Consider the following 10,788-nt stretch of genomic DNA (forward strand, 5'->3'; position numbering starts at 1 on the left):
TTAGAACAAATATTTAATGTAATTTTTTTTTAAGTTTTAATATCATTTGATTTGTAATTTTTTAATGTTTGATACGGTTTGTTCCGTTTTTTAGAGAGAGAGGAGTCCTCTCACATCATTTGTAATTTTCTTTAATGTTTTAATATTATTTCATTTGTAATTTTTTAATGTTTGATGCGGTTTGTTCCATTTTTTTAGAGAGGAGTCCTCTCACATAATTTGTAATTTTTTCATATTAATAAAATTTATAAGAGTTACCGTCCTCTTTTTCACCAAAAACTTAAAATAATATTGATAGAATACGATTAGAAAATAAAATTACGAGGACAAGATTTCATTATTTTAATATTAAATTTAACTAATATATGTCATTAGTTGAATTTATAAATTACTTTCTGGAATTAAAAAAAATGCGTATCATCGTGACAAGCAAGTAATTAGCACTAATAATTTCAACTAAATTTAAGCACCAATTTTCCAGATCAATAAAACCGAATTATTGCAAGTGTTTCCATTGAGCAATCATTGCTCTCTCTCTCGGACAAAATAAAGCCCGCCTGCAAAACCGCCCGCCTGCAAACCGCCCGCCACTAGCCTGCGCAACACGCGGCCCGCCTGATCAACCCGTGGCCCGCCTAGCACGCCCACGAGCTTAGTGCTGAATACGAACTAACTTCTATCGGTTCAAGCACAGCCCGGCCCGGTTCGTTTAATTACTGTGTCGGGTTAGTGTTCATTTTCTCCGGTTCCAACCCGCTCCCAACCCGGCCCGGCACGCACGACCCGCACTACTGGCCACCTCTACCTGCAAGTACAAAACTCTACACTAGCAAAGTGAACTACAGCAAGTCGACTTCTAAGCTAACACCAATAATGAAATATCTGGATGTTTTTTTTAAAAAAAAAGTAAATTTAAGTATGAGTTCGCACACTAATATTTCAAAAATAAAACAAAGGATTTAAAGTCTTAAAAATATTTTTGTTTTAATAGCGATATGATTGCTAAATATTAAAATAAATATATAAGAATCATTAGATTCAATGTAAATGATATTTTTAAATGATATTATTTTAATTATCTAAAATTTGAATCCTTCTATATTTTATATTATATTATTATAAATAAAATGACGTATATAATTAATTAGTTTGATTGATTGTTTAATACTTTTTAAAAAAATAATTTCAGACTTTCTAAAAGTTTGACACTTATTCGGGTGAAACAGAACGCCTGTAGTCTTTTAGAACAAGACACCGCATAACTATTTCTCTCTAATCTGGCCATTTAAATAAAAATTCTGTAGATCAACAAGGCCACCAAAACACAAACTAAAAAGAATGTTAATCCAAAAGAATTATACAATATGTTCTTCGACCAGCGTGGTAATATTTACATTTTTAAATAATTTTAGTGATCTAATTATTTAAAAATATTAATTTAATAATATGTCAATATCATTTTGTATCAATAGTAATTACTAACTTAAAACCCATACTTTTTTAATATTATATAAATTTTAAAAAATTATTCGAAATCTTAATTTTGTTTATTTAAAATTTTAAATGAAATGACTTCATGGATAATTATTTTAATACACCTATATTCTCATATATTTTTTAGAATAATTAAACTTATTTAAAGTAATAGCCTCGGTATCCGGAAAAAATATATTATTATAGCGAATTTATTATTTTATTGAGAGTAAAATATAATGTCTTTATTATGTGGGACCTTAAAAAATATTATTTTTACCATGTTTGTTACCTAATCAGTTAATTATAAGATCTATTTGAAAAGACAATATTACTGATTGAATGATATAATTTTATTAATAATTCTATGTATGTTTTAAAAAGAATAATAATTATGTTTTCGTTAAAAGTTACTCCCTCCGTCCCAGCCATTTGTATGCAATTGTCTGGACACGGAGGACAACAAACATGTTAAAATAACATTACTTTTGATAAGATAGTGAGATTAGAGTGAAAGAAAAAAAAGTAATTTAGTGAGAAAAAATATAAAGTTGGATAAAGTGGTGTAACCAATCAATATTTTAATGAATAAAGTGAGTATAGTGGGAGAATGTAGTGGATGTAGTTGAATTTTTATATTATTAAATTTTTACTATTTTGGATAAATTTTGAAATGTACAGAATAAGACATCCCAAAAAAATGTATATGAATGAATGGAACGGAGGGAGTAATTTTTAGTTCAATTTAATAGGATACGAATCATGCTTAATCTATTATTAATTTGATTTATCCCGGATAAATTTTGAAATGTATAGAATTAAATTGGAAATCCCAAAACAAAAATGTATAGGAATGAATGGGACGGAGAGAGTAATTTTTAGTTCAACTTAATAGGATACTAATGGTGCTTAATCTAATATTAGTTTGATTTATCTCAGATCAGTGGTTTACATTATTTTATTTTAGGTCGATGCTTAGTATACCAAATCAAATTAATTATTTTTAGTTTAATATTAGTTTTTTTAAGTCCGGATGAATAAGATAATTTAATTTTAGCTCGCATAATTAGCATATATAATTTTGTTTTAATTGGTCGAATTATATTTTTATTTTAATTTTTTGTTATTTTGGATCAATCATATAATATTTTTCATCCTCGATAAATAATATATATTTTTTTGTTTATCGTAGTTCAATAATATAAGTCGGATCAGTAGTATTTATTATTTTGTCTTAACTCGATGCACATTATATCAAAAAATTCAACTAATTATATTTAGTTTGCTTAAATTTATTTTAGCCCGAAATAAAAATTAAAATAATATATAACTTAAATTGAATCAAAAATTTAAATTAGTAGAAAATTTTGATTTCAATATTAATTATAATAACATAAGGTTCGATATAAAACAAAATTTATATTGGTATAACCGCATAGAAAATTGACTTCAATAATTTCAGCAAGTAACAATTGACCGACTATCAAATTTTTAATATTTCATCTATTATAATATAATATAAATATATTATAACTAATAGTATAATGAAATTTAAAATATTAAAAAATTATGCATCTTACTAAAAATTTTAATGAGATTTATAAATATTATTTTTCAATTTCTCGACAAAAACTGAAATTTAATTATATATAATATAATAAACTTATTTAACAAAGAAGCATCAATTTGCTAATACATATCAAACAAATCTAACCTCCTCTACCCAATTAAAGCTAAAATTAAAAACACACAAAACAATTTATTAGCCGAATAAATTTATGTTCAATAATTTAGTTTGAAAATAATTTTCCTATGTTTAATATTATAATTTATTTATTTTTTTGACTGTAAAAAATTATTTTTTAACTAAATCAATGGTATTTATTATTTGTATTAGCCTGAAATCCATTAACCAACTAAACCCAACTAATTATATTTAGTTTGATTTGAATTTATTTTAATCTCGACCAATATATAATTTTGTGTTAGTAATGATAATTTATGTATATTATTCGGTCTTGCCAAATGAATTATGTTTATTTATTTTTAGAAAAAATTACCATTAATAACATAGATAAAAAAGCAATCCTATGTATTATATAAACCATGTACGCCACCAGTTGGCCGATTACTAAACTTCTAATGTTCTAATGTGCAATGCACAAATGTTTTGTTTTTTTATTAAAAAATGTCTATGTATTTGAAATAGTCAAAAATGATCAAATTAAAGTTGAAAACAAATAAAAAAATTATTGAGTTCTAAAAATCAGATTTTGACAATCTTATAGCTCACCCAAATCTCACGAAATAATGTTTAATTCAATGGTGCTTGAAAAATTTGGTTCAATAAGTATTATCTAGAATTTGAAGAACAATAATCATTATGAATTTTGCATTATTATTTTATTTAGTGTACAATACTTATAATTTTTTTTGGTTTAGATAATTGAAAATGTTATTCAATTTAAAATACATATTTATCATTATTTATAAAATATTTATTTATTTTTAGATTCAAAGACTATGATCAATTTATTTAAGAATCTAACGGTTTTTATTAAATTGGTAACATAGTGACCATGACTAACAAAAAATTTAAAATCCATCTTATACATATTACTCCCTTCATTTTATTATAACTGTCCATTTAAAAAAAAAATTGTCTCAAAATAATTGTACACTTCAAGATCAAGTCTACATCACATGCAATTATTGTATGACTATTTCCTATTTACAAACTAATTGTATACCATAAATAATCGTAGATTTAATATAATCAATGCAATATATATGAATACTAATATATTTTAACCGGACCTAATTAATATGCATATTTTTTTAAAAAATAGACATTTACTTTGAAACGAAAGGAGTATATAATAAAAATATAATGTTTGATATGATTGTCAAATTCTAAAATAAGTATATAAGAAATTTTAAGTTCAATTAAAACGATATTCTGAAATTTAATATTTTAACTATCTAAAATATGAACACATCATTAACATGATACAAAAAAAATATTAATTTCAACAATATATATATAATAATTCACTTATTATTTATTCTAATTTAATAAAAAATAATAAAATTACAAATGTTATAGAAAAATAATTTTTAAAAAATCAATACCAAATCATCCACGTACACCACTGCTATTCAGACTCCGGTCTTCTTATAGCAAAGTGGTCTATGAGGACTTTTTAAGATTTTAACTATCTAAATTTTAAATACTTCAATAATATAATACATGCACAATAATATGTAATATTTTAACTTAATTAATCTAAATAATATATAATTATTATTTTATATAATTATTTTTTATAATTTATTTTATAAATTATTAAAATAATAAAATTACAAATGATATAATTAGTCCGTGCATCGCACCCGTTAACACCTTCCTAAAAAGTTTTGTTAACACCTTCTAAAATAAAGTTTAAATAAATTCTCTCCATATTATACTTTTATAAGCAAACATGGTTTCGTTTGATCCGTTGGTTAACACCTTCCTAAAAAGTTTGTTAACACCTTCCAAAATAAAGTTTAAATAAATAGAATTTATTTAAAGACTAAATCATGTATCTAATATAACTACAAACTCTATTAATTATTATTCAACATAATTTTTAGTCGCACTCAAATTCATTTTTACCTCTTTTGTAGGAAAGCGAACACTTCCAAAATTAATTTTAGTAATTCAAATCAAAATATAACCAAAAAAATCAATAAGTCATGAAAAACTAAAAAATAATATTAAAAAATAATACAAAATCATCCACATACATCACCGCCGTTCAAGACTCACCCGCGCAACGACGCGACCTATAGGCTCAAGTAGGAGGACTTTTTAAGATTTTAACTATCTAAATTTTCAATCTTTCAATAATATAATAAATACAAAATATTATGTAAATATTTTAACTTCAATAATCTCAATAATATATAATTATTGTAATAACCCCAATTTTTGGGAAATTTTTGAAACCTTTATGAATAGTATTTTTGCTGAATGAGAAAACTTTTCATGCCACACTATGTAGGGGTTCTGATATGGATATTCTGAGATTTTATGAGTACTCTATATGGTATATGAGTGTATGCAAAGATCGTCAGAATCCAATTCCGAACACTTTGATTTTTCCCGGAAATCCAATAAATACGGAAAGAATTGAGTATAAGGTAACAGGATGTAAAGGATTTAAATTAAAGGATTGTAATAGAGGATCATAAAAGAAAAAGGAATATAATGTATTAAGAAAGGTTAAGGGAACCTAAGTAATAAGATCCCGGGTATGATCCTTCAAACGATAAACGAAAACGAAAGTTAAGCGAACCGTATAACAGATCCGCGGTCATTAGGCAAACAATTAGGAAGTTAATCAAAGGGATTAGAGAGGATGCTGTCACCCAACCAATGGGAAGAGGACAAGGAGGGAAAGATGATGTCACATCATGACATAGGCATGACATGGGAAGGAAGGAGATGTGGTGGCTTTTTAACCACACAAAATCAAGGGCAACTAGGTAATTAACTAAATCAAAAACAAAACCAAATCAACCAAGCCAAGCAAATCATTTTCATCAAAAACACAAAAACATTTCTTTCTCATCAACAAAAGTTGCTCTCTGCTTTTTCATGTTTAAAGGCAAGAATTTTTCAAAATCAAAGATCCAAGCTTCCTAAATTGGTGAGTTAATTCCCTAATCATCCTTATGCTTAGTTAGGGCTATATCATGAGTTTAAGCCATCAATTCCTTCTTAATCTTCTTCATTTAATCAAAGAAGAAGACAATGAATAGTGTTTTCAAGTTTTTAACTTGAAATTTTTCTTGATTTCCTTGAAGATCCAAGCATTCCTAAGACTTCTCAAAGCTTCTTAAGGCTTCCTAGCTCCTCCCACCACTTCAAGGAAGGTATATCATCTCCAAACCCTAGATTCCTATGTATTATAAGATGATTTTGATTAGTAGGGTGATATTGTAGCTTAATGTTTGTGATTTAGAGTTTGGGATTGAAATGGTATTGAAATGGAATGGTAAATGTTGTTGTTTTGGTTAAAAGATTGTAGTATAGTTAAATTCAAGCTTAGGCATAAGTATGAATGTTAAAATTGAATTGGTTGGGGTTGTTATGATGTGATAAGGATGGATGTTGGTTGTATGTTGGATTTGAGGTTGAATTGGGTTGGTTTTGAATGGTTTTAAATTGGGAAATCGCGTAAACATAGTCGTCGTAACGTCCGATTTTCTTTAGACTGTTTTTGTGCATAACATTAGGACCCGAGAACCCCCTGCTAGATTATGATCATTGCCATGTTTAGATAGCTCATGTTACGAGCTTTGTTTTGATATGTAGTTCGTTCGATTCCGATGCACGGTTTAGGAGAAACGACCGTTTCAAGCAACGGCGTTACGCGAACGAAACTTTTCCCCTCGCCTTACTTTGAAACATAGGTTAAAGACCAAAAAGGGTTAATTAATGTATGAAACATTTATGGTAAGTGTGTTAGGCAGTTGGTAAGAAACTCGTGAAGGAATCGCCTTAAAACTCGTAAAGGTTAAATTATTAAAAATGGTGGAGCCGAGGGTACTCGAGTGACTTAAGAGAATCAGTAAGCACAAAACGAGCGTTAGAGTCTGAGTTGGTTAGAGTATAGATTTACAAGTGACTTTGGTTTAATTCCAACTTACTTGTTGCTTATAGGTTACCAGACTCGTCCCGAGCCATTCGTAACCCCCAGTCGCTCAGGCAAGTTTTCTATCCGTTATATTGTTGTTGTCATGTATATATGTATATGCATTATCTTGTGATAGATGCATGTTGGTTAATTAGCAAATGTTGCGATATATTGAAGCATGCTGATATGGTATATATATGCATGCCTGTTTCGTATTCTTGCCAAATATATCTTTTGGTTCAGTTGATAATACCTATGCTAGAGAATATCAGTAATTTGCATATACCCTTAGTATAAGGACCCAAAGGTGAAAACATTTTCTAAAACCGGGAGTCGAGGATCCCGAGTAGATTTTATATATATATATATATATATATTTATATATATATGGTTATAGTTTTCAAAACTATTAATCGAATAAGGTTTATTCGATAACTTTATTTTATTATTGAATATTATTTCGAATATTCATTCGAGGGCTTATGACTCAGTTATATTATTATTGAATATTACTTGGATATTCATTTGAGGATGTATGACTCCTTTATTTTATGAATATTATTTATAATATTTATTCGAGGTATTATGACTCCGCTTATTACTGAAATATATTCTTTATTTTATTAAAGAATAAGGTGTCAATAATCAAACTTATTTTCGATTATTCAAATAAAGATAGTACTTTCGTATAAGTATATCTTTGGTTATTTAATACTCGTTTCAAGTATAAGTTTTAATACTTCTACTTCAATTATTTTTATAAAGATTATTCTTTATGGGAATATTATTTAAATAATAATATTCAGACATTTTCTAAATATATTGGGGACTGATTTACTTCATTAAATCAGCTTTACTCTAAACACTCTTTAAAGTGTTTTCGAGTCTTCAAAATGATTTTAAAAGTTAGAGCGGATCCCAAAACTCATTTTTATATTTAAGATCTTCCTTTTTAAGGGGATTTAAATACTCGCTCAAAACCTGAGGGATCCGGCTCTATGGTGTATTTTATATTCGCAACAAGGTTGCAGTTTTGGTAAATGAATTGATTACTTACCCAACACTCGGGAAGTAAGTCCATCTATTGAGTCGGCATAAGCAACATGGGCTCAGTGGGCGTCCATGATAATGTAAGTGGCTCAGTGGGAGTCCATCAAATGCATAAGTGGCTGAGTGGCAGTCCAGCATAAGGTCCTATTACGACCAGGGTGATGACCAGTGGGGAATTCGTCCATCTACTAGTAGAAAATGTTACTTATTGGTATCTTTGCCTGATCAGCAAGATATCAGGTTTATGCCAAAATTCTTTCATTTCCAAATTTATTGGATATTGCAATTTTGTTCATACTTTACATGACAGAGGTTTTCAGGAAATGTATATATATATAGGTGTATATATATGTCGGGACTTAATGAAGTATCTCGTAACTTCATTATTTATAATGATATTCAAAGATTGAATCTATTCAAATCTTGTCTTGTAGTCTCATCTATGTGATGAACTTTTGAAACTGATTATAACTTGAACGGTGATAGTTCAAGTAGTATTTGGGAAAGATATAAGTATATTGGGGTATCTTGTAACTTCATCTTTTAAACTTATATCTAATTAATAATTGTCTTATGAATGACAAAGATTTTCAGAAAAACGTTGAGACAAGGTTAGATATATGAGGGCACCTTGCAACGATATTTTTTTATACAGTTATACACTGGGACTTTGTGTATATTATGCATGGAAGAGGACTTCCAATATTTTGAAAAGTATATATATATATATATATATAAATACTGAATATTTTGCGACTTCATCGCATTAAGATATCAACTTGGTTCATTTCTTTTGACCAAGACTTTCATGAGTATTATGAGTAGGCTCATATATTGTTAATCATTATACATATTATTTTGGTGGGCTTGCTGCTCACCCTTGCTTTCTTCTTTCATCACACAACATCAGATAGATAAGATGAACATGACCAAGCTCCCAATTCGCAAGCGGATAGGAAATGTTCCGCAGCTTTCTGGAAGCGTTGAGGCCGCTGTAGCTGAGGTAGAAATTACCAATAGGCTAAGTTTTCAACTAATAATGTACCAGACTTATGTATATTATGAATTGTAATAATGGCAAAGAAATGTAAATTTATCCAGAAAACCTTTTAAGGTGTATTGACATATAATTGTGGAATAAAACGACTTGTGATTATTTGTGGATATTCATCTCTGAGACTATAACTTGTGGTGTGTGTGTTTATTGTGGGGTCACAGTACAGAGTAGTTGATTGTGTATTAAGATTGGGTGTTATTAAGGGAAATGGATCTCGTGACAACCCGGATCCCCGACCCCGGATTTGGGGGTGTTACAGAAATGGTATCAGAGCTAAGCGTTATAAACCTCAGAGATGATGTGACGTAAAGATAATAAGTTCACTAAAATAAATAAGAACTCTTGCCAAGTTCATAGTCGGGCTACCTAACGTAGTACTGACAGTTAAAACCCTTACGAGAACCCTTATAAATATCGTGATAGTAACATAGTTCGTTCTCGTATAGGGCAGCGGGGCACCGAACCCTGAGGTTCAGGAACATCAGCATGAGGATGTTTTATTACAAGCTGGAGATCAAATTGTGAATCCGATGGAGTACCCTAATGAGGGACCGGATGAGATTCATATTGAGAATGTTGCGGTTGAGGATGTTATTCCAGAAAGGATTGTGGCTGAGGAGGATCTCATGGAGGATCCTGATGAGAATGAAGAGAGGACCGCTGAGGAATTGATGACCGTAGTCAGGGCGACTACCAGAGCAAGAATGGCCGCGAGGGTGGCACTAGAGGATGAAGAGTTACCAAGGGCACAAAGGTTAATGAGGGCAGAAGGAGTGGGGCCTTCCACGACACCAATTATACCAGTATCAGACCCTCTTCCAGAGGTTTCTGTAGACCTCCATGAGGTTCCACCAATTCCTGTTCCCTCCCCTGTACAGAGCCCAGCACATACTGAGGAAATGCCACCTTTATCCCCTGCACCATTGTCACCTGATACCGTGCTTGGTTATCCATTTGGATCTCCTGGGTTTGCACCACCTGCACCCCATGGACTGCTAGATGCTACCACTCAGGTTTCTCTTATCGTCGATTATCACATGACTTTGGGTGGCCTGTCCGAGGCCCGTAATGTTAGGAGTGATCTGTTGGATCGACTTACTGCACCAAGGATTGAGGGCGGGATACTTCCGGCGGGATTAGCTCATAGCATGGAAAGGATTGAGGCTACCACCCGTGTTACAGCTAGAGGCCATCTTGAGGGTCAGATTGATCCAGCTCTACTTGCAACTATCCTAGACCTCATCACCTCTGTGATGGAGTAGGTTAGGGATGTCGTGCGTGCTCGCATCTCTTAATCCATCATAGTGTACAGAGCCAGAGCAATCAAACAAGGGTTTCATGTAGCACCGCTTTTGGAGGATTAGCCTAAGTTACGGATGATTAGTTTTAATGACTAGATGATTATCTATGATAATACCTTCGGGATAGAAGCGATCAGATCAAATGATGTAATCCTCTTTAATATGTTCAGTTGTTGTACCCTCGAACAAATGGTTATGTATATATTCATTAATTTCAGTTCAG

Source organism: Apium graveolens, chromosome 7 (genome assembly GCF_009905375.1).
Source record: "Apium graveolens cultivar Ventura chromosome 7, ASM990537v1, whole genome shotgun sequence".
In the NCBI taxonomy this organism is placed as follows: Eukaryota; Viridiplantae; Streptophyta; class Magnoliopsida; order Apiales; family Apiaceae; genus Apium; species Apium graveolens.